The sequence below is a fragment of the Maylandia zebra genome, linkage group LG3 (assembly GCF_041146795.1).
Source record: "Maylandia zebra isolate NMK-2024a linkage group LG3, Mzebra_GT3a, whole genome shotgun sequence".
Lineage (NCBI taxonomy): Eukaryota > Metazoa > Chordata > Actinopteri > Cichliformes > Cichlidae > Maylandia > Maylandia zebra.
In genome coordinates, this window is record NC_135169.1 from 40544351 (window position 1) to 40569832 (window position 25482).

Below are 25482 nucleotides of genomic sequence, written 5' to 3' on the forward strand. Positions count from 1 at the left end.
AAGTAGCTAATTTTAATATTTCTACCTATCCAGTAACAGAGTACTTTATTTTAAGTTGTACCAGATCCTGTAGCTTAATGCAGTTTTAGTAGAACTGGATTTTGTGTATATTTATACTTTTATAGTCACTATTTTATTCTGTGGAATAAATGCATCAGTGAAAGAATGTAAGAATGTATGTATGCTAGTCTGCTGAAACAGCTCTGCTCCAGTTTCAAGTATAGCGGCAATAAAGAAAACTTTATTTTTTTATCATATTATCTTTTGCTTATATGTGCTGTATGTGTGTATATGTAGTTCTTGAAAATCAGAATAGGCAAAATTGGTATTAGCAGGCTGAAATCACCCAAGAAAATTGGAATCGGTGCATATCTACCAATTTGTCTTATGAATTTATCACATTGCCGAATAACATTTTACTATATTCGTGATCTATTCAAGCTGCCTGAAACGCTTTTATAACAGCTTTCATTTTAACAAACATTTTTTTTACTTTAATAAATGGTTTGATTTCACTCCTCAATATTCATCCTCTACTCCCTTCTCCCTGTTTCCTCACAACATTTCTTCTCACGTCATTCTAAGCGATCAATAATCAATGTGCGTAGCGTGCCAAAGACAAGTCACCTGCTATCCTGTTTACAGTGACTGAACAATAGCCAAGCCTTTATCAACACGCAGCGAAGCACTCGGCGATCTACCCTTTGCTTGCTGGCTTAGCAGAGCTTCACACTCGGGGGACGATTTCCTCTCCCCCTGCCGTTTCTTTTCCCGTCCTTTCACAATCCCTCCACCCAGGCTGCTTAACCACGCTGCCTTCGAGTCATTTAGATTTCTCCCAAGTGGTTCAAATTTAGTTTGAACTTACAGGCTGGTTTAAACTGATGAATAGCTTTTATTGAACATGAATAAATTTAGGGATTGAGATTAGTCAGCTCCTTCTCTCTGATGATGTGAGTCCGCCAGAGGATGTGCTCAGCATTAAAAAACGGCACAGAAGGAAACAAAAATGTACACATCTTCGACTGAAAGACGTGGGAGGGAGGGTTTGTTCTCTGTGTGCTGATAGCTGGGGATCATGTACACCTTCTTATGAAAACACTAAGATGGATAGTGCATAAAATTTGTAATAATTGCCTAGGATTACTGTTGTGTTACTGTCCTGATGCAGTTCGGACATTTTCTTTGGTTTGCAGTCACAGTTCTTAATCTCTTGTACTTGTGTTGTCTTATCACTGATGTCAATCTTCTTCCTTGTCCATAACCTATCACTATTATTTAGCCTCTTCAAAATTAAAGCCCCTGACACAAGATCTCCCCCAGTGTGAGTAATATCACTGCCACTGACCTTCCCATCCTTCAAGTGGCCTGCGCATTGATCGATCCCGCTGATGGCCTTGGTGCTAATCTTCCAAGGGACCGACAAGAGGTGACGGTATTTCACCGTTCAATCTGATGCAATTACCCTGAAAATAAACACATTTTGGATGGCAGCTGACCTTCCAGTGAAGGAAGGTAGGTAGGTGGAATGTTTGTGCACTTAAATATGCCTATGTGAGGGGCGTTAGCCATCAATCAAGCTGCATCATAAAGAAAACATATCCTGTGTAAAGTGTCTAAGGAGAGAACAGTGGCTCCTTTATATTCCTGGAAAGACTTTAATGTCCCACAAGGTTTATAATAGCTAAGTGCTACTATTTCACTACCCATTTCCTAATTATTTTTATATGTGACTCTAGATGAGAACCATTCAGATCATTTCACAATAATATGAAGCACTAAGAAACAAAAATTGCCACTGGGAAGAATATTACAACAGTTAAAACGAAAGTAATGTGATGAGAACCCATTTGCTAAATTGAATAATGAAATGTGTTGCAATCACTCTGCATTTAAGCAAGTGTAAGGAGAGCATATATATTATTATTTTTACTTTCATATTAAGATCGACCTAGCCCTTGTCTTTGCCATAGGGGAAAATCACAGTAGACTGTAAGTACGAAGCCTAAGAACTAAGACTTTTTTCTCCAGTTTTCAACAAGTATTCCACAACATATCTTTTACAGACATCCTCTAAGTGACTCTATAACCAACAGCACAATGAACACCACTGAGAGAAATCAATAATCAACAATAAGAGAGCTAAAATGACATTTCTAAATTCTTCTGTGTGATCAGGAGTTCGAGAGTTGCCCGTGCTTGTGCATTGAATATAAGGGTTGCTTCGAAAACTAGGCAATGTACTTAATACACTCATTGGTTACTTTATTGAGTACAGCTTTCTAGTACCAGGCTGGACTTCCTCTCGCTTTCAGAACCGCACAGATTTTGGTCTGGTCAAGATACTAACCCCAAATTGCTCTCCGATGCATCCATCGGAGTATGAATGTGTGTGAATGTTAGCTATGAAGCACTTAAAAAAATGTGCTTGTGCGAATGGTGGTGAATGGGTGAATGCACAAGTTGTGTAAAGCGCTTTGAGTGCTCAGATGAGTGGAAAAGCTATATAAGAACCAGTCCATTTACCAAAGGTGCTCTATTGGATTGAGATCTGGTGACTGTGGAGGCCGTTCAGGTGCAGTGAAGTCATGTTCAAGAAACCAGTTTGGGATGATCTGAGCTTTTAAACATGATGCGTTATCATCAGAATACGTGGATGGACATAGTGATCAAAGATACTCAGGTATACGGTGGTGTTTATATGATCATAAGTGGCCCAAGCAAAATATTTCTAAGCTTCTATTGACCAATTTTAGAGTAAACGTGTGAACTGTATGCTCAGTTTCTGGTTCTCGGCTGACAGGAGCAGAACCTGATGTGGCCTTCTACTGCAGTTCAATGTTGTAGATGCATACCTTGGATGTAAAAGCTAGTTATCTGAGTTACCTTTCTATCATCTCAAAGCAGTGTGGCCGTTTTTTTCTCTTAACTAACTGCTCAGCAGTGTAGAGGAAAAATATGGGCCTCGCGTCTGTGTATTCTCTTTGACGGACACTTTGTCTAACCAATATTCTTCCCTGCCACTTCCATGAGATAATATTTCCAAAGCGTGACAGCTGAAGCACAATTCAGTTGCAAACTTACCATCCACCTTGCTCTGTGACTGCCCTTTTAGGAGTCAACCCAATACACAACTGAATGCAGCGAGATGGGCATCTGCCTGTCCAGATGCACTATAGCACCCTGCCGGTTTTAAGCTAAAGGGACAGCGACAAGCACTTAGCTGGTCCCTCAGCAACCAATCCCATTTCCTTCCTCTTATCTAAAGTGACAAGAAGAGTTTTCCAGCCCTCCTTTGCCTGAGGCTCATCCTGCATTATCTCCCAGTGTACCAGCACCACTAGCTATCTCGTGTCCCTGATTCCCTGCGTCTAAAAATATGCTAAAAAGGATGATGGCATTGCTAGAAATTCAGTTGTGCGAGCCAGTTGTGCAGCATGGATGTTTTTCAAACTGCCGATCATATCGCAGGATGATGGACTCGGAGCAAGTGCATGCTTAGAGTATGAGGAGCTCAGCGGAGGCCCATTTTCCTGTATCTTATGCCATGTACTGCATTGCCCTTCCCACCAAAAGGCTGTAGTTACCCATCCGATAAAGAGTGTGTGTGGAGAATGCAAAGCGACAAAACATGAACTAAAGCAGACACCCTAATGAGATATTGATTGCCCACACTGATGTTTACACTTTTGCCTGTCTAATGCTCTCCGAGTCCACCAAAAACAATCAGCCATCTGTTCGAGCACATTCTTAACTCTGCTGTGCAATTTAGATGCATCAGATGTTTGAACGAGTTAAAGTCCCAGTTTTGATATGTAATTCAGCTGGTATGTCTCACAGATAATTAATACAATTTTACCTACTTTTCGTACTTTTATGTACTCTCCCTGCACATAAACAACCTCAAACAGCTGAATGAATATGCATGTGTGTTTTTAAGCAGTTTCACACTGAGTGACTCCGCCGTAGCGATGCTCTCACAACTAAATGTGACACTTCACGTACACAGTACATACTGCCCCCCCAACAAAAAGCACGAAAATGCAAGATTTTTAGCTGTTTTGACAAATCTGTAGACTCAAAGGCAACAAGCACAAAAACAATTTCTCCTTGAGAGACGAGCTTGAGAAAACCACAGCAATCTTAGCCCTTGTCCTTGTGGGGTTTTTTTTCTTCTTCTTCTACTTCTTCTTTACTGCTTAACACCAAACGGTGCCTTTTTTCCCTGAGTTCAATTAAAACGTGTATTAATTGTGAAAAAAGCCCCAGGGCCTCAAGTCATTTGGGTAGTATTCATTAGCCATGGTTTTATACTTTATAGCTCGTGAATGCAAAAACAGCGAATGATTGAAACTAATTTTTGTTCTAAACAACAAAGGAATGCTCACCCGAGCTCCCTGTTGTTTGTGATATGGCCCCGCTGCCTAAAGTAAAGGCTGAGAGCTCCCATATAATGAACCCAGGAAGCTGCTCTTCATTCAAAATCAATAGTGACGAGCTCCTTTAAAACTCTCAACTTTGAGCCTTTGATGCCCGAGAATACATTACTGCTGTTAACTAGGGCTCCCGTCCAGGCAATAAGCATGCAGCTCACTCTGCAGGCTCCATTTGCACCCCTCCCCTCCACACACACACGCCCCAAATCCACCACACAGACTTCCACAACTGCTGCTGCACCACAGCCAAGCCTACAAGTTGTTTTATTTATCACCCTGATCATTCTCGCTCAGCAAATTTATCAAATGTTACAGTTTTATTAAGGGTCATCGATAAATCCGTGGACTGGGCATGACAGTATGAGCTGTGAAGCATAAAGCTCTGGGCCTTCTGAGCACTACATCACCGCACAGCTCCGCCCCACTCCGTGAGCCATTTAAACCATTTCGCGCAACGCACGGTCTTCATAAAGTCGTCAGTTCTCATCTAGAAAAATATTACGGCGAAGGCCGCGGTGATAATGCAGGAAAATACAGGTTTCGGAGGTGTTTGCACACGCTATCATTCTGCGTGCAGATGTCCCCGTGTGTTTGTGAAAATGTAAGGAAGAATAAATGTTATGCCGCTGAGTGGTTTTGGCCCCATGAGCTCCACAAAAGCATCAAAGCCGGCTTGAATTAAAATCCACCCAGCTATAGGCTGCTTTTTGCCGCTGTGCCCATATTCACAGTCACACTGCAAACTGCCTCGGCTGTCAAGTGCAGGTGAATTTAACATTTGCTTTTAAGTATTTGCCCACGTTTCTCTGTACGTGTGTGTGTGTGCATTATGAATTGTGCAAGCAGTCTTCTCCAATGCACTACCCATCACTGTCACATCCCGGGCCATAATCATATATGCGTTGGGCTTGTTAAGCACTTTCCCACGTTCTTTGCAGCACCAAACTGCAAATGCGAGGAATTAATTTTGAAGGAAAGCTTCGATTTTTGCCTCACTCTTCAACATTTACTAATTGGCAGCATTGTGTGCACAGTGCGGACCAGGAAGACAAAAAAAACAGAGGAAACAGTCAAATTCAGACTGTGAGAGGGAAACAAACGCTGAATAAGACAAGCTGACAGTGAAGAGACAATTCCCATGGGTCTTTTCTTTCATTTACTGATACGAAGGCTTTAAATGGTGTACTGAATCCCTTTTATGACAGAGGGGTGGTAATTTTAGCAACAGAATGACGGAGCCATCTCAGACTGGCGTGCGAGTATTTAAAATAGTTCACTTAACCACATGTGTGCGGTGACTCAACTGCACCGTAACACATTTTTGCTTAACGGGCATAAATTACATCTGTATTACTGCATCAATGTATTGAAATCCCGTGCGCAGGCTGTAAGGCTTTATATAGATTTAAGTGATGTATGCGGCTCATGGTCTCATGGCATTGATTGCATAAAGGGACGCCTGTCCCCAGTAGTGATATGTGCGAGATTACGTCTGTGCTGCACAGCCCTTAAGAGTAAGTGTATTATACGTGTTAGGTCTCATGTGGGAAGACACAGGGGCACAAAGCTATTTATACAGATTATAGCTGAGAATAAGGTGTGGAAGGGGATATGCTATATGTAAGATTGACTGATATACCGTCTAAAAACATCCAGGGTTAATTCAGGTCATATATTTAAGTGGAAATTCCAGAAAAGACAGCTGGTTCCAGCTCAAACGTTCCCAGTTTTTTGGTGTTCTTTCTTGTTTTCCATGTGTTGATCTTTTTGTATCACATCGGTTCCCGATTTCTGCAACTTACGTGTTTTATTTTGTGTATAGCATCACAGCCAAAGAAAAGAGCGCATTAGTTTGGAACGGAGTGGCTGCATTTAGTATGACTGCATGGTTATTTGGAGCACTTGGTGGGTTTAGTAACACCCACTAGATGGCTGCATATAATATCAAAGATCTACTACTGTGCTTAAGAACTGAAACCGCATGCTGTGTGTTAAAAAGAATCCTTTGGTAGTGCTCTCTAAGTGTGGTGCAGTGGTCACTATCAAAAGTTGTCTTCTGATCTCTCAGGAAGCATCTTGTAGCGCGTTAATTTATTATCCACTGGCCCTCTCCCAGAGCGATGAATGCCTGGCACAAGCATGACCCACTTGTGTAGTTTTCTATGGGCCACGTTTGGCCTTTCCTGACAGTGTTGACTCAGGGTGAGGCTTAGCAACAGGCCCACATTATATGGCCAAGATGTCAGATATGTTCTGACCTATGGGTACTTGACAAGGAGACAGAAGTAGCCCAGAGCCACTGTCTGGGTTGTGTCTGACGGGTGGCTGTGCACCTCATACTGGGTAACACTAAATCTGACAAGCTTTTTAGTTTTCAGATGCTTAAACTTGTCCTCCTCCTGTGGCTGCTTGTCATTTTTGGTCACATTTTTTTGCTAACACTTTATACTACAGCCTGCAACTGTAAGACAAACATTAAAAACAAGGTTTTTGAGTACAAACAAACATTGAATAATAGAACATCCATCATGCAAATCAATATAATGCTTATTAAATATAGACGGAAAAAAACAAAAATATAAAAAGCCAAAATTAATGGACTAATTAATGGATAGCCTGCACCCTGATACTGTGTATCTATGATGTAAGATAGGAAAATATTGTTTGTTCATCTGCAAAATTACCAAGAAATTACGCAGTACGTAAAATTACGTGCACAATAATTTGTCTCCTTTCCTGTAAAAGTTATGCAACACTTAAAATTACTCGTGCACTAGGGCTGGGCGATATGGCCTAAAAGCCATATCGCAGTATAATTTGAAGCATGTGTGGTAACGATATATATCGCGATATATTCTTTTCTTCTCTATATTTCTATATTATATTCTATATTGCTTTATCTCTATATTTTCTGCACTATAGGCGCACTTAAAATCCTTTAATTTTCTCAAAAATCGACAGTGTGCCTTATAATCCGGTGCACCTTAAGTATGAATTCTGGTTGTGTTTACTGACGTCGAACCAATTTTATGTGATACACGGCGCTCAGAAATCTGTCAAAAATGTTTTGGTTCGACTTCAGTGATGCGACATCACTGAGAGTAAAAAACTGTTTAAATTCTTTCATCTTTAATAAAATCATCAGCGTAGCTGCTTTACCAGGTGTAACAATTAAGTTTAACATCCAGGCATCCATGAAGACAGAATTTATTCAATTTAACAGAGTTAGAAGTTAGCAGGAAGTTAGCTCGCTGGTTTCCACCTAAACATGACATTCCATGTTCTGACAGAGAGATTTCTGAAAAAATTAAAACGTACAGCTCTGCTACCACTTCCAACATCAATGAAGACAGAAAACAACAGTGACTTTTTTAGGGTTACTGAAGTTGAACTAGCTGGTATATAATGATGTGCTACGTGATCACTAGCGACACAGCTATGTTAGCGTAACATAAATACAGTGAAGCTGGAGGATGAACGCTAACTTTTTTTCAAGTTGATAAAAGTTAATGTGAGGGTTCCTGTTGGTTAGGGACAAATGCAATCGCATGGCAGGATGCTGTAAACGGACCAAACTTCAGTCAGGAGAACAACTGAGAACAATACGAGGTTAATTATTAACAACAACAACATGGGAATAGAGCAACTGCGAGAGAATTCAACATTAATGAATCAATGGTACGGAAGTGGAGGAAGCGCAGTTTATGGCTTTCCTCATATTCCAAAACGTTCTTCGTTTCTTCGCTATTACTGTCGCCCGGCATAATTTGCAGATGATATTGTTTGTAGCAGCTGCAATGCTTTCGACCAAAACAGGCACAGCTTGATGACACCATCAACATGCGCTATCGCGGTAGAGTGGAATAGTCAAAATCTCGACCTTTGGCCAAATTCATATTGTTTCTACTAGGGATGCACCGATACCGGTATCGGGTATCAGCCTCGATATCACACTTTCTTTAAATACCACATTTTTAACGAGTACTCGTACTCGTTAAAAGTCCCCCGATACCGAGGACCGATACCACGGTCTGAGACCTGTCTATGTTTGAGCGGCATGTAAGGGGTTAATCACAGGCGTCGAGTGCCCGCCCCCAGACCCCGAGTACTCGTACTCGTTTCCAAAAAAGTGGTATCGGTGCATCCCTAGTTTCTACCGTATACCGTTTATACTGCCCACCCCTATCATGCAAGACATAAATTTACTTACACATTAGTTAAAATTACTTACAAACTACAGTATAGTTATTTCTATGTTTCCTCTAAAACACAATGTTTGTGAGTAAATTTAATTACAACGTCATTTCAAATAAAATGCACTGAAATTAAATTTCATTACAGGGAAAGTATGCGCTTAGTTGTGTTTCATATTATAAAGTGTTATCCATTTTTTGATAACCTGTTAACATACTGCTAATATGTTTAATTTTTAAAAAAAAAACTTGGGGTCTGAATATGTAAAGTTGATTTTTACTAATTACATCCGTGTTCAGGTCTGCTGTGAGCCATGCGGAGGTGACCTTGGCCAGACTGTGAATTCTTCTTTGCTCATTGTTAGTATTTCTAAATACTGTCTCACCACTGAGACTGTCTTTTGGGAATTGTCCTAAATTAAACATTATCATTAATTTGAATGTAATTATAATAGCAAATCCGGAATTACTTATACATGCCGTTTTGGTGTTTTTGTATCATTTAAAGTATCCATTTGTGTTGCATCTCATATTATACATTGCTAACTTACAAAAAAATATAATTTCAGAATGTGATATAATGAAGAGCTATGATTGTTTGGACACAATCATCACCAACGGAGGAAATCACCTAAACTGTGGTCCTTCATGAATGTTTTTAAAGAATTTACTCAAACCCTTTTCCCTGTGTCAGTGTTGCTAATAGCTATACCTGTCATTTTTCTCATAGACAGTGACACTGCAAATTGGTAATTACAAAATGTCAGCAATCACAGCAGAAATTATGTTTGTCACACGCTCCCAAAATACAGATGGGTTTAGAGAAACATGCAGCTCCCCTATGACGTCAGCCGTGGCCTTTGAAAGCACATTTAAGCAGCAAGTTTCCATCAGACAGAAATACTAGTAAAAACTTCTATTACACAAAAACACTTGATACAGTTTGGACCACAGTTTGTCTTCAGATCTGTCTTAATTCTTCATAGTGCTGATTCAACAAGGTGCTGTAAAGATTCCCCAGAGATTTTGGTTCATATTGACAGGACGGCATCACACAGTTCACACATCCATGATGAAAAGCTCCTGTTCCGGCACATCCCGAAGGTGCTCTATTGGATTTAGATCTGGTGACTGTGGAGGTTTTTTGAGTACAGATAACTCATTGTTATGGTCAAGAAACCACTTTGATATGATTCGAGCTTTGTGACATGATGTGTTATCCAACTGAAAGCAGGAATCAGAAGATGGTACACTGTGGTCATAAAAGGATGGAAATAGTCAGCAACGATACTCAGGTAAGCTGTGGCATTTAAACAATGCTCACATGGTAGTGAAGAACCCAGGGTGTGTTAAGAAAATATCCCAGTAGCCTGAAAGATTGATACAAGCCAGGATGGATCCATGCTTTCATGCTCTTCACACCAGACTCTGACACTAACATCTGAAGGTATCCAATATGGTCTTCTGGTGCTGTAGTCCATCTGCTTCAAGGCTGCATATGTTGTCCTTTGATGCTCTTCTGCATACATAACAAGTGGTTATTTGAGCTACTGTTGCCAGTAACGCCTCAACAAGGCATTTTCACCGTAAGACCTGCGGCTCACTGGATATTTCCTCTTTTTCTGACCATTTTCTCTAAACCCCCCAAAATTGTTGTGTTGGAAAAGCAGATCAGCAGTTTCTAAAATACTCAGAGCAGCCCACCTGAAAACAACAACCATGCCACGTTCCCCGTGCCTGAATTCACCTTTCTCCCCCATTCTGATGCTCGATTTGAATGTCAGCAGGTTGTCTCAATGCGCCTAAACGCGTTGGTTTGCTTCCACGTGACTTGCTGATTAGATATAGAAGAAAGAAAGTGGCCGCTGAGTGCATTTGCTTTAGTCTGACCTCCTTCCTTACATTTGCTCTGCATTAAAGCTGGGGTATTTTGCAGACCTGCCGACTCAAGAAAACCTGATCGGCCCCTATTTGATAAAGGACTGATATAACTCACGCCTCTGCGCCAACACTGTAAATCGAGCCTGGAGTTGATTACCTTGGTATTAGTCCTGGAAGCAGAAGAAAACAGCAAGCCTCCCTCTCCAAGGTTCAAAAATACACCTACCAACAAGCTTGCTATTTCCCCTTGCTTCCAGCCTGTTTTGCTAAGCTTGGCTGATCACCTGCTCGCTCTAGGGTTCTATTTAATGCACAGACATGGGGGCACATATAGATGTTATCTGACTGTTGAAGTGTGCAAATACAGGTTTTTTATTCTTCTTTTTCTGTTGATATTTGTTTAAGACACGGGTTTATCTAAAGACTCGTCTCAAAGTCCCTGATGACTCTTGCGTGTTAACACTCCAGCCATCTCTGCGCTTTGTTCAGCAGCTGATACTTTTGTTCTTGACAGTGCGAGAATAGAACAGTCTGGTTCGTCTCCTGTAACTCTCCTGTGCCTATTTCTTTTTTACATATAAGAGAAGCACCACTTTCCTTTACCTGCTCGACACGTTTTTTTCCCCTGCTCCGTACTTGTTTTGCCCCTTCACACACACTTTTGATGAAAGGCATCACATAATGTTTTGGAGGGGAAAGCTTTGCTGCAAAATTGCACTAAAATACTGTAAATAATGATTTCCTTTATTTCACATGCTGTATCACCCCACAGCGTTCCCTGACAGCACAGAGGGGAAACAAAACAACAGGAAAAATAGAGGAAAAAAAAGAAACTTGACCAGACACAGCTCACATATGCACACACCACTTGACTGGGGGGGAGACAGAAGCACAATCAGCAAAGCCATTTTTAATGAGCCTCTTCCTCTCTCCATCTCTCAGAATGGAATTAGGACAGCACTCAGCGGCTGAGGGGAGGGACGCTGGGAGAATGGGGGCACATGGCTGAAGGAAAAAAAAAGTCTTCATTAAGGACAGTGAAGTAGAGGTGGGAGGAGAGAGCGAGGGGGGGGAGACTTAAGTGATCTAGAAATGCTTCTCCTCTCCTCCTCCTTCCACCACCTAATCAGGGAGCCAAAGTTATGCCAGTCAGAGCGGTTGTTATTCCAGCTAATCCCTCATCACGCCGTTTCATCAGGTTTGGCATTTGGCTATCTGCATTAATTAGATGTTCGAATGGACACAGCGTTAATAACTGACGCGCGGCAGATAATGAGAAGCGGTACGGCGCGGCCGTATCCCCTCACAATCACGCTCCCTTTGTCAGCGCTGATACCTCTGCGCTTAAAACACTGCATCGTGTTTACCTGCACCGGATTTCATTTATTGATGATTCAGGCTGTTTTTAGTGCCAGTGGTGATAATGTACTGTCTGCACTTTGGGAGATAAGTGTGTTCAGGCGCGATAGTTTGGACTTGTTCAGAATGTCTCTCCTTCTGTCTCCTTCGCTATTTTTATCTCCGCTCTCCTTCCAAATTTTTCTTCCGCTTTCTACTTTTCTTTTATCCCACATTTCTCCTTACTCCCCTCGCCATTCTCTCCCATTTCCTCTATCTCACCTGTCTTTCTCATTTTTTTTTTCACAGCTTCCCAGAGGATAGCAAGAACCCCTATCTCTCTTTTGCACACTCTCTTCACTTTTAGGCTGTCTTCTCCCTCCCCACCTCCCATGACTCTCTCCTTCATCCATATCAACACCAGGTGAATAGCTCCTCTCTCTAATATCCATTCACAGTCCCCCTTCTTCTTCTTCTTCTTCTCAACTGCCTCTCCTTCCCTGCTTGTGTTTCACTCTCGCTGCACCGCTTTCAAGTTGCACTCGCTTTAATATTCTGCTATCCACCCTCCTTTGTCTCCTCCCTGCCTTCCTTCACGTTCTCCTTCCTTCTTTAGTATTCCGTCAGTCATTGCCAAGTGAATGGTGATGCACTCCATCACAGGTCCCAGATCACCTGCAATCACGGAAAGCGTAGCGTCCTTGACTTTACTGTCTGCTCTTATAAATGCCGGTGCATCTTCACCTAAAGCGATCACGTGCGATATGTTACGTTCATTATTTCCCAACATTTCGAGTGATTTATTTCACTCTTGTTGCAGTCTTTAGAGCTGAATCCTTTACCAAACAGGACACGCCGACTAAGAGCACATTCTTATTTACAAGAGCAGCCCAGGGAGAGAAAGGGCCGGTTCACACCCACCTGGGAGATGCCTGAGACGAGCTTCTTTGGAACAGATGGAGTGTCTTTCTAAAGGAGTGCTTCAAAGAGGTGTCTCAATTTTCGCTTTTACCCTTTCATTGTTTCTTCTTACGGACCAGCACACAGCTGTGTTCTGCCGTACAGCGACGCCGCCATTTCATTAGGGGCATGTCATGGCGACAGTGTTTACTGGTAGCAATGGGAGTTGGATTGACAATACTGGGCGTTTGCCTCCAGTTACTGATGAAAGAACCTTGTATTTATTTTGGTCTTATTTGGATTGTACCATTTGTGATGCTAGCTTTGTGCACAGAAGGTTGAGTGATTGTGGTTATTCTGTGTGGCCATCACAATCCTTAGAGAGTCTCTCGGCCTACTACTAATAAACAAGAAAATACAGGATGGCAATCTTCTTCTTAAGTAAAATTGGTGGTTGCCTAGTGATTGGCATGAATTTTTTTCACATTTAAAGACCGATTGCAAGTAGTTACATCGACCAGCTGATCACCCAGAGGTTGAGCGTGCAACACCCACCACCTCTCATTTTTGATCGCAAAGCGATTGCACGTTGCCTGTCTCCAAACAATTGCAATTGCCACTGGCTGCAGTCACTCATCAACTGCTAACACACAGCAATTAGTTGGAGTCGGTCCGTGTCAATGAATCAGCTAGTTTCCATCTGGTTGTTTCCTGGTTATATCCATATTAAAAAGCAAAAATGCCAAGCGCCTGTGTCATTTTGCATTTAAATTGCTGTCCTGCAGCAGATGCATCACTATTTTTAAAGCAAACAGAAGGTTTCTACGTTCTGGCTGGACTCTGTATGGACTGTGTATTTAGACTCCTGATTTTTATCACAGCTGCAACTTCACTGCACATGTTTGCAATAGTTTTGGCTTCTAAACACAGATGCATGAGCAATATTATGCTCACAGACTCTGACGTAGCTTCCAAAGTGAAGGAGGAAGTGACACTCTAATGAGCATCAGGGGGCAGCTTCCCACTGGTTGCAAAAAGCCTTAGCTCTGTTAATCTATGACCTCAGTAAACACTTTGCAGATGAGTTTATAGTCACAGTTCCTGACTTTAACTATTATTGAATACAAGATGATCATTTTGTAAGTTGAGGTTCTCTTTAGAGACAAAAAGAAAGGTAGAGCAAGGTATGCTTTAGGGTGGGCCTACCTTATGATTGACCTTATAATGTGAGGAAGAGCAAAACGTTACATAAAGCAGTGATGAAGTCAGATAATTAAAACATCAGGACTGCTTCGGTCAGACACAGCTTGAATGAAGTTAAGCAGCTGCATACTTCTCTCTGTGATGTGGAGTACTGGTATTGGGAACAAAGTCTTTTGAGTTAATTCACTTCTGGCAAACTTCTTGATCTTCTGCATACCCAGGTGGTACAGACTGTAAGGTGTACAGTCTGTACCAGGGTGCTCGTCTTTGAAATAAAGGCTAGTTTTTTTTTCCCAAAGTTAGCTTGCTGCTACTCCTGGAGCAGTTGAGAAGTTCTTCCCAGTTCCTGTCACAAAGAAGCGTTACATTGAAAGCAGAAGTCTTAAGACAGCTTCACCCTCAGTAATCTTGAGTTGACTTCCGATAGCCCCTTGGATTCGTGTATATCCACCAGCCAATCCTCCCTTCCCTTCACGTTTCCATTTATTTCTCCATATGTGGTTTTCCCATCCATCCCTCATCGTCAGACACGAGGGTTCTTTCATTAAGGATTCGGATGATGTGTGGTGGCTGGGTTTTTAGAAACCTTCATTTGTGAACATGTCTCTTTCTTCTTTCTCTTCCACTCTTCCCTGCCATTGTAAACAACTGATTATGCCTTTGAGTTATTCCATCACGTCCTTTTTTTTTCTCTTTCCCAACCTAATGATTCTTGTCATGGCACCGAGCTGAAAATTGAGGCTCTCTCAGATCCCCCAGTGTAACTCAGCCTTTATCTTTCAACTTTCAAATCCCAGAAGCTCCTTAAGTCCTCTCTTAAGTCAGCACCAAAAGCCAAATCTCTCAGTCAATTTACCAGCCAGCCTAGTCGTCATTATTTTGCGCTCGCTGCCATGATCTTACTATCATTAAAATTCATCCCTTACATAACCATCAAGGACGCGATACCGCTCGCTGCGAAGAACAGAATACACAGTGTGTGCAAACAAACACACACACATGCGCGCTTGCAGTTTATTTTTATGTTTTTATACACTTATTTACTCTCCCCCATTTTGGCAGAAGCGGTGATTCAAAAGGAATGGATGCTCGGTAAGCGCGAGCCCTGTGTGAAATATTCAAATGGCGCCCTATTTACATAGGCTGGAGAGTTTCTCTCCCACTGCCATCACATGTTTGTTATGTGATATAAAAAGAGAGACAGCGGCAACTCCAGAGACCTCATCCCCATATATTATGCGCCAAGCGCATTCTTTTTATAGCAAGTATAAACACATTCGTTTGCTGCATTAAAATCCACTCAAAATGTTGGCAGTTGTCAGGGTTTGGACAAAAGATACGCCATGTCTTCCTTTACAATAGGTGAAGTGTGTGTGTGTGTCTTTGGTGAAGGATAGAGTGTTTGAAGAGACTAGCAGTAGAGAGTTTGTTGTGTGTGCTTATGCAAAGATCCAGTGTGCTCCCACACCTGTGTGCGAAGGAGCACTTCTCAGTGTGTTTGTGTGTGTGTGTGTGTGTGTGTTCGGCCGCGCTGCCAGACGGCTGCTATCTTTGCAAGTCAGACGGGCAGAGAGGCTGCCGAGGCACGCCAAACGTTTGAAGTGCTATTCTCTCCCAGAAGTTCGATCCACCCCGAGGAAATTTGTCATGTTGTTCTACCTTTCTGATTCCCATATGGCGGGGTTGAGTGGAAGGGTATTTGTCCTTATTTGCTGTCAGCGTCTCAATACACACAAACACTGGTTAAAGTAACTAAGAAATTAGTTTTTCGCCTCGCTGCATTTTTTCCCCTTCTCCTGTTAGTTTAATATTTTCATTCAGCCAGCATCCATCATTCGGTCGTTCATTCCGGGTGGGGTTTTTTTCCCAACCAAATGACTCAACAAACGCTGATAGCCTCAATATTTTCCACCACAGAATATATCCTCTCGCCATTAACTCTGAACCGAATGTCTTCCTTTTCAATAGTTAATTAACCCGCACCCTCCTCCTTTCGCTTCCCATATTAACGCGAGCGACTCCTTCGCGACCCATCGAGACCTCTAACCAGTAAGTGAAAATGAGACGGAAAGGAGAAGATGAAAGGGCGGCGAAAGAGAGACGTAGATGGCAAAAAAGAGAGAGAGAGAGAGGGGCATGTTGTCTAGAGCCAGAGAACCTCAAGAGTGATTCAGCCATTGTTACTCATCCCCTCCTTTTTGCAAGAGGGCTCATGTCATGAGTATTTTAAGTGCTCTCCATTCCGTTGTTCTCCTTTAATCCTGTTAGATAACTCTTTTTCTCCCTCCTCCTTCTGAGTCTTTCTATTTCTTCTCTTTCCTCCTCCGCTCCCCCGCTGCCCACTCAGCAAACGGCGAGTCTTATGCTTTCTGCCACAAGGAAAAGATAGCATGCCTAAACAAGGTAGAGAAGGAGAAAAAAAGAGGGGGGGGGGGAGAGGAAGTGGAAGGGAGGAATGCAGGAGAGGGGAAATGACAAAGATGTGGCAGTACTGGTAGGTGTTGGAGAAATGCACTGGCGAGTGCAGGATCATTTTTTATGAGGAGGGATGAGCGTGGACGAGAGCCAAGGCAGTGGCGAGTGGGTTGTGGAGTGGAGCCTGCACCGCAGCTTGCTGTTAGGACGCAGCGAGTTTGATTTGAAATGCGCGTAACTTGGAAGGTGTTTTAAAATTCACAATCTGAATAATTAAAAACAAACTAAAAAAAGTAGCCAGACTCGGCGCGACGGGACGCCTCTCTGCGTTTGATCCCGTTCTCCATCACGCTCGTTCAAACAATCCTGCACGTGGCTAACGCGGACACGCGCAATTTACACAAACGCAACAAGCGCTCTGGCATGAAAGTGCATTTGTAACGTTAAGACAGAGCTGCCTTTTCCCGTTGCCACCTTCTTTTTTTCTAAACATCTGATGATAGTAGGTTGAATCACACTTAGATCCAAACAATACGTGATGCAATGTTTCAAACCTGCCTTGTAACCACTGTGCGAAACCATCAACACTCCATCAGCCTCAAAAGAAGTCTGCTTCACATAAAATACATTTCCCACAAGCCAGCAGTTGCCAGCCCCGTCGTTTTGCATGAGGACTATCGCAAATGAGGAAGCGGCGGCGGTAGGCGTTGCTTCGCCCAGACGAGGTAGCCACTTAGCACAGGTGAGGTGGGGCAGCCACATTTTTGCAGCTCTTTCTGTGGGAGAGGGCAGAAAAAATGGATCACAGCAGTACAGGAAGATTTGCTTAAACCAATAGCACAGACTAGTGGTGAATGCTTAGAATTGCATGAAAGCTGCAAGTCTTGGATCTGTGCGTTATTTTCTTTTTTTTTTAGCATTTTCAGTTACATTCAGTCAAACTCAACAACCCTGAAATCAGCCATCATTGAATGTGTGTAATTTCCACTGATATATGGTTATTGCATTTAAGCAACTCCATCACCACCACTTACTTAAACAAGCCCAAACCTCCTCATTTGCATTCCGAGCACCTGACGGATCCCTCGCTTCCTCTCTCTGCCAAAGAAATTAATTCAACACAAAGAGGAGGTGGGAGGGGCTGGCACTTGTGCTGGGAAGGATTTGCATGACCCAAAAATGCCCTGCCTCTTCTCTGACTCCATAAATCAAAGGGATAGAGAGAATCCCCCCGATGCCTCCTTTCTTTGTCCTCAAAGGTGATAAATTGATCCCCCGGTCGGCTAATAAGCAGAGGCACAGGGCGGCCCGAACTTCCCAAAGATTTATGCGGGCGAGAAGTGGATTTATAGCGCAGGAAATGTGAAAGATCTGGAGAACTAAATCTATTTACTTTATTCTTACTACCGATGTTCATGAGGTTTGAGATGGAAACTCCACAGGGGCACACCCCCACCCCCCTTCACCCTCCCTGGGGGGCGCAAACGTCAAAGAAGCAGGGAACATCCGTCACGGAGGCAATAAATGAGGTGGAATTCCCCACTTTTGATTGATGAGCGCTTGCTTCCGGTGGCAAACATTCTCAATCCGCACGCCCACCGCCCTTGGATGTGGCACCGTTCGGCACAGTTATGATTAGGTTTCATTCCTGGACTTTGCCGAAAACCAATATGAACAACACTTCTTAGGTTTGTCAGCGGTCTTGTCCGAATATAGGGAGGAAAAGAATGTAGAAGGCAATCGAACAGCTTGCAGCTTTTGCCAGACACGAGACCTTTTAAGGCAACTCAAGCAGTCATCTTAATGACGAGAGGTGATACACTGACAGGAAAAGCGGTCTTTTAAGAAGATGATCAATGCTATCATCTTCTCTAAGGCTGACTGGGAAAAAAGGGGGCAGAATATAGTGGCATAGAGTTTCCTAAGAGTGCCAAAGACTGGTGGAGCTACCCCCATCACCACCGCCACCTCCTCCTCTTCTGTCCTCCTTCCTCTTTCATTCTCTTCCTCTAGAGTCTCCCACTCTAGCGTTAATGTGTTTTCCCTCTTCCCTGTTGCACCCCATCTGATTTCTCACCTTTTCCCCTTTCCGCATGTCTTCCTTTCCCCCTCTTTTTCTTTTCTACCGAACCTCCTCTTTTGCTCCCCGTCTACCGCACACCATCTTACTCACTCCCCTCCTCACACCGACAGCATGCTTATCCTGTTGCGTTGATGAGATATTTGAACGATTACCATTATGCATGCTGAGCAGATTATGATAGCCTTTGGGGAGGAGCGGTTTGAGCGTGATGGAAAGTTTTCCGCATGATAGAAACTCCGCTGATAAGTGGGCTTCGGCTGCAAGCGAGGGAGAGGGGAGCGCGGAAGGGATGACGTCTCCGCTCGCTCGTTCTCCACCCGAACACCAATAGCCTCTCCGATTCGTCAGAGCTTGCGTCGAAGCTGCGCGGCGGAGCGGTTTGACGTGGAACAAAACTCGTTTGAGCTACGACATTTGACTTGTCGTATCAAAGGATATCACTGGGTAGCTCCGCTAATAAAGCCAAATGTGCAAATGCAACCCATGAGGGGGAGAAAAACAAGTTTGTGCTTCATCGGTGACTTCCGTATACCTGAAACTTTGAATTCCTCACCGAGACAGCTCGCATGGTAAATTTGATATCCGTCAACATCAGCCCGACTGTTGCAAACCTATGCAAATATGTCTAAAATATCAAACCTCCTCTCTCCTAAAAACATACCTTTTTTTATTATTTTTTTTATTTCTGTTCTCTTTTCCTTTTTTGGGTAGGATGACAGCAATCCTGAACAGACACATGATGCAGTATATAACTAATTCTGCGTCTGTGCCGCAGAGGCAGCTCTGGGTACAGAGAGAGAAAGTGAAAGAAGCAAAAAAAAAAAAAGCAGATCCCAAATGCTCATTTTTAGCTGGCTTGTTTGGGCACAGCGCACCAGAGCTGACGAGCTGAGCACAGAGTTTTTGACACAATGGTGTCAAACTCGGGACTGTGATGTTCAGCTCGCACAAGTGAATAGCGGTGCACCTGCTGGCAACACGCAGACACAGACACAAACAGACTGTTATCAAGTCTGAGTGGTAATTAGTGTGTTTGGGAGTGCTGCGAATCATAATGACTCATTTGCCTTACATTGTTTCATTAAAGAGGCTTTCGGAGACATGGCATATGGAACCTACTGGAAATGCTGAAGCCATTTGGAAATGGCAGTGCTGTTAAGCATCCGTTTTAAAATGATAACAATTATAATATCAAAGTTGTTGTCTCTGTCAGAGTTTTGTTTCTTCACTCCTAGTCTAATCAAGCATTTAGCAGATGGGCTGTTCTGTGTTTTCAGTGCCACACTGGGGCCAGCGCTAGGTTGAACTATGATCCTCTTTATTTTCATTTTTAATCTTTCTCTAAATTGTGTAAGAAAACAAGCCCGTTCATTTAAGCCATGTCTAATAATTTCTTTTGCTTTAATCAACTGAACCTGGTACTCAAGAACATGAAGTAAGTTATCACCCAATGCTGTTTCTCTACAATGAATTTTCCCCCTTTTTCAGCTCAGTGTTTTGGTGTTATTCCCTGCAGCTCCCTTTATAGCTAGCTGTCACCGCTCTAATTAGCGCCTTTGCTTCAAGCAGCTGTCTTCAGTGACAAACATGGTTAGGAATGAGTTCCTAACAATCCTGATCCTGAGATATTCATGATAATAACCCTCTTTGATCTAAGTCCTCATATATGCCAACTCTAACCCTAATCCCACCCCACACTTTGGGAAAGCAGCACCTAGCATTGCTAGCAAACGATGCTATGTAATGTCAAACTAAAACAAATGCCTGAATAATGAAATTATCTTAACTATAACGATCAATGAGATTCAGAAGTTTTGCTTTTGTATCATTTTACATAGTTTATCATTATCATGCATCACATTATAAAACATCTGAAAAGCTTCTGTGTTATTTACAGTAAAATGTGTCCACAGTATAGGCGACATAAGCGCGATTGTTATGTTGGCTGGTTTTTGTCATGTACGACTTCTATGCATCAAACTGTGATAAAATCCACATAACTGCACTGTTAGGTATATGGTTATATGGTGTATAAACCATATACCATATACTGGTATATGGTTTAAAGTCTGCACTTTTGACCCAAGTGAAGATGATCTTGCTGCTGGATCGTCTTAAATGGGTCATGTGATGTGAACGCACCGGCGCCTCTGTTGGCTCCAGAGGGTTAATAAGCAGAAATCACATGAGTTACATTCCAGTGGAGCATTTATTTTCCAGGCTGCAGTCTCTGCAGAGGTCCTTGGCTGAGGCTCTGTTAGCCACGCCACAGTCTCAGCTGAGGACCAAGGGTGACTGGGCTTTTTCTGTTAGGGCACTCACTGTCTGGAAGAATCTCCCTGAGGAGGGCAGCTTGCTGAGAGCCTGATTGTCTTTTAAATGTCTCTTAAGGACATATTTTTATAAGTAGGCTTTTTCAATGCTTCCACTTTGAGCCACTTTTATGCCGTCTCCTATTTTGTTTCATCACCTCGTCTTCTTATTGTTGTTTTTGACAGTTTTATATTGCTTTTAATTTATTTGATAGTTTTAGAGCCCGTCTGACACATTATATTGCCAAATGAATTCACTTGTCTGCCTTCACACATATGAACTTGAGCAACATCCTCTTCTTAATCCACAGGGTTTAATATGATGTTGTTCCACCTTCTGCAGTTATAACAGTTTCAACATTTCTGGGAAGATTTTCCACGTATTTACGAGTGTTTATGGGAAATTTTGACCATTCTTCCAAAAGCGCATTTGTGAGACACTCAAAGTCTTGCTCTAATTCATCCCAAAGGTGTTCTGCTGGTTTGGGGTCAGGACTCTGTGCAGGCCAGTAAACTTCCTCTACACCAAACTCGTTCATCCATGTTTTTATGGACTTGCTTGTGCACCTTTGTGCACAGTCAGGAGGGAGCCGACCCCAAACTGTTTTCATGAAGTTAGGAGCATGAAATTGTCCAAAATATCTTGGTATGCTGAAGCATTAACAATTCTTTTTACTAGAACTAAGGGGTCGAGCCCAGCTCCTGTAAAGCACCAAACTTTACACCTGTTACAATGCAAGGAAAATTAATGACTGACTTCTTGCACAGGCGGGATCCTGTCATGGTACCACGCTGGAATTCACTGAGCTCCCGAGAGCGACCCATCGTTTCACAAATGTTTGTAGAAGCAGTCAGCATGGCTAGATGCTTGACTTAATATGTATGATTTATACGTATGTATGGAAGTGATTCCAACACTTGAATTCAATGAACTGGATGGGTGAATATAATATAATGTATAATAGCTGGCTGATATTATCAGCCGATAGCGTCGATTTGGCAATTCTTAGTAATAAATTAAAATTTCAAAGGTAAAGAAAACCAACTTTTACCAAGTTATCAGTGTTGATGTTTCTGATGTTGCAACTCGTATATCACATTTTAAATTATAAATGTATAAATATCATAACTGGTCTGTAAATCGTTAACTAGTCCTGCATTCAGCATCAGAATGTTTTTAGTCTGCCTTTCTAAAGTATCTTGGTGCCAGAAGCTCTGAACTTGTTTTAGAGTAATATTGCAACAAACTCTGAGCTCACCCTCCATACCCAGTCCATTTCCTGCTCTGCTTATACAAGCTCGATGGCGCCGTGATTCCTTTCGCTTTGTCAGCGGCACAGTGCGTAGTGTATTACCACTCATTTATGACTAGGTGAGATCTTTCCAGCATTCAGTCATAGCACTAAAAGAATATACAAATAGGAATTTGATTTTCTTTTTTTTTTCTAACTGCTCCCACTTGACTGGCATTTTCGAAGCCGTGTATCGATGGAAGTGATGTCTTCACCTCTCTCTCTCTCGTTCAACATTCTGGTGGTTTTATGAGACGAGCTGGTGTCTCTGTTGGTTACTGTTCAGGGGGAAGGTCATAAATGGGCGATTTATGTCTGAAGTATAGCCAGGAATGCTGATGCTACTGTCAGAGAGCAGAGATACTGTCTGGTTTGACTCACATTTAATGGAAACTATAAAGTCCACAACTGCATGTCCTAACTCACTCACTTTCCAGTATGTGCTCACACAGGGACGGAGTTAGCATAACTGGCAGACAGAAATTGTATAGAAAGGCGTAATAAGGCAGACGGACGATAAATTTGCTCTGCGTGACACCAGAGAAGGGTTCACATTTTCAGCGTCTTGCAACACATTTCTGGACTAATTTGCGGTATAAATGCACCAAGTGTACCGCCGGCGCTAAAACTAATCATCATAGAGACAAATGAGAACACTTCATTAGCGCTTAGAGTTCCAGCGGTGTCCGCATGTGTACAAATGCTACTCTTGCAACACAATTTCACAATTTGATAAGTGCAAAGGTATTCATTACCACAGCGCCAGCTAACGTGATGCTTGCATTGATTACTGCAACTACTTTTTTTTCCTCAACAGCTCTTATGTGGACTTCTACACCACCATTGTTAAGTTATGGGCATTTTAATTGCTGTAGACAGGGGTCCATTAGCATAGCTACTTGGGTGGCCTTGGCCATGTTTCTCTAAATCATTAAGCTAATTATACAAGCTAATTAATCAGTATGCTTGGAATGGGCTGCGCGAGCAGACGCTGCTCTTTGTTGGCTTGCATAATGAAACGGGTCCATTTTTAGATGGGGGTGAAAAATGGAGAAGGGGAGGGAGAAAGAAACTTTGATCTCAAAAGTAAACATATGATTTTTGCATATCAAGTGCTTCGGCAAAGTGGGTGTGGGGAAGAAAAAAAATGATGTGAAGTAGGTTTGCAGATGCAGAAAGTCAAGCGAGATTCACGTTTGTGGCGCTTTGAAGATTGCGGATAGGGGAGGTAGTTTGTGCTGCGGTGTCCAACATCCAGTTATCCGTGTGGGGTGTTTTTTTTTGTTTTTTTCTCCACGGGAGGCAAACGCAGCCAGAGATCTGTCAATCACCTGTGCCACTGTGACATCTGAGGGTAGTCAGACAATCTCAAGGGCACGTGTTTTACTTAACTGAAGCAAACGTAGACGACTTAATATTTATTTATTATTATTTTATTAACCTTTATTTAACCAGGAAAAGTCCCATTGAGATTAAAAACCTCTTTTGCAAGGGAGTCCTGGCCAAGAGGCGACAACACATTGAAATTACAAAGTTACATACATATTATAAATAACAATTACATTTTATGCCTCTACCTAAGAATGAAAATCAGCCTTTATACTGCTTGGATATTGTGTCCCTTTTCACAACACAACCTGAAACCACATTCAATTAAAGCCCCAATTACATGCACTATGTCATTATAACTGGCTGTGTGTGTGTGTGTGTGTGTGTGTGTGTGTGTGTGTGTGTGTGTGTGTGTCAAGCATATACTTATGCTTTCTTGCACGCTTTTTAAAACAAGGCACTGTCAGAAATTATTACTTCCAAGCAGACATAACCAAACATCCTGCCATCCTGTCTTCAGCAAAAGGTGCAGACACTGTCAGCATTCATGCAGGAGTTTTATTTTTAGCAGCTCTCATTATGCACAATGGAAAGTCATTTTCTCAAAGTGCATGAAGCATGTTTACAAACCTAATAGGGCTGCGGTGATAACGCATCAGCGCGAAGACACTACAGTGTGTGCCAGCTCATGCTCGTCTCCGTTCACCTCGGTGCGGTGACTCTGTATGCAAACTCAGCACTGGCGTTCGGTACACCGATGTAAGTGTTTAGTGGTGAATGGACTAAAGCGTGACACGTCCTGACCTCTTTGTCTCTTTACCCGCAGGGAAATTCGGAGGAGTTCTGTTCTTTCATCGCTCTGGTCCGAGGCAGCAATCGCAGCTGATTATTCCAAACGGGTAAGATTGAAAAAAAAGAAAACAACAACAACAACAAAAACTCAAACCCTACAATTGTGTTATTTAATCTGAGAAACTCCACTGATGACAGCCACTCCACTGGGGGATTTCTTTTTTTTCTAACTACAGCGTTCAAATGTCAGCAGTGCAGGAGAATAATAATGTCAGCCCACAGAAATCAAATCAGGGGTCAGACAAATAAATGATGTTAGTATGGATTAAGATAAAGGTAGAATACATGTCAGGACATGATGCATTGCTCACTTGTAGATAATATTTTTCTTCTTTGTCTGACTTTTATTATGAATCGGGATGAATGTTGCACAAACTATAGAAAAATAAATGAGTGCCTTTGCAAAGGCAGTTTTATTCAATAACAGCTTGAGATTAATTCCACTCATGCTGTCAGTAGGCTACCATGTTGGGCTGATGACACACAAAGCATGCTAACGGTGCCCTCTGCAGTACAGGGATCTCCACTGCTGCTACTCTACAGTTTTAAGAGCAAAGCTGTTCTCATATGAAGACTGTGTGATGCACGCTGTTCACACCTCTCACTATATTTGCTCCTGCAAACACCCTGAATCTTCAGAATCACCTGCCGTATTAAAATAGCGTTATTGCAGTGTATAATTATGCTGTAAAGCCGTGTCGTGACACTAACGCTTTAATCTGCACTAACTAAAGTTCCCACAACTGCAAACGCCGAACTGTCCTCGGCTAAATCATGATGTCTCTCTCATTATCATCATCATAATAACGTTCCAGCTGGGATAATTAAAAGTACAGTTCATGTCCTTTGGAAATGAAGCCAAGTTTTACCCTCTATCACAGCGGTGTTTTTCAGATCAATGAACAGTCCCGTGGTTTCCCCCGGAGGACTTGCGGGTGCAGCTGTAATTGGAGCGTTTGTGTTGCTCTGAGTTACTGCTCCCCGGGCAGAGGCCAGCGCACACCAGAACATTCTTCCACATGTCCACAGGATTTCCAATGAACTCATCAAATACACTCGTAGGGGAAGCGTGTTGAGATCAAATTATCACACGCTCAGTTCTTAAGGAGGATTGAGACCCTCATTTTTATTTCCTGTCCCTGCTGGCAGCATCACATATATCCCTAAGTGTGTTAAATGAGATCGCAGGCACTAAGAATGAAAGATCTTTTTCAACAAGGCTTCGGATGCTACTCAATGCCTTGTTGT

General features: G+C 42.4%; 1 protein-coding gene across 30 annotated transcripts in view; it reads left to right on the forward strand.

Moving 5' to 3' along the window:
• ptprda (protein tyrosine phosphatase receptor type Da) overlaps positions 1–25482 on the forward strand; it is a 416134-nt gene that overhangs the window by 141914 nt on the left and 248738 nt on the right. For all 30 annotated transcript variants that reach the window (XM_012919961.3, XM_076881859.1, XM_076881856.1 and 27 more), the window contains exon 5: positions 24209–24281. The gene's annotated coding sequence lies outside the window, so the exon portion shown is untranslated. The remainder of the gene's footprint in view (positions 1–24208; positions 24282–25482) is intronic.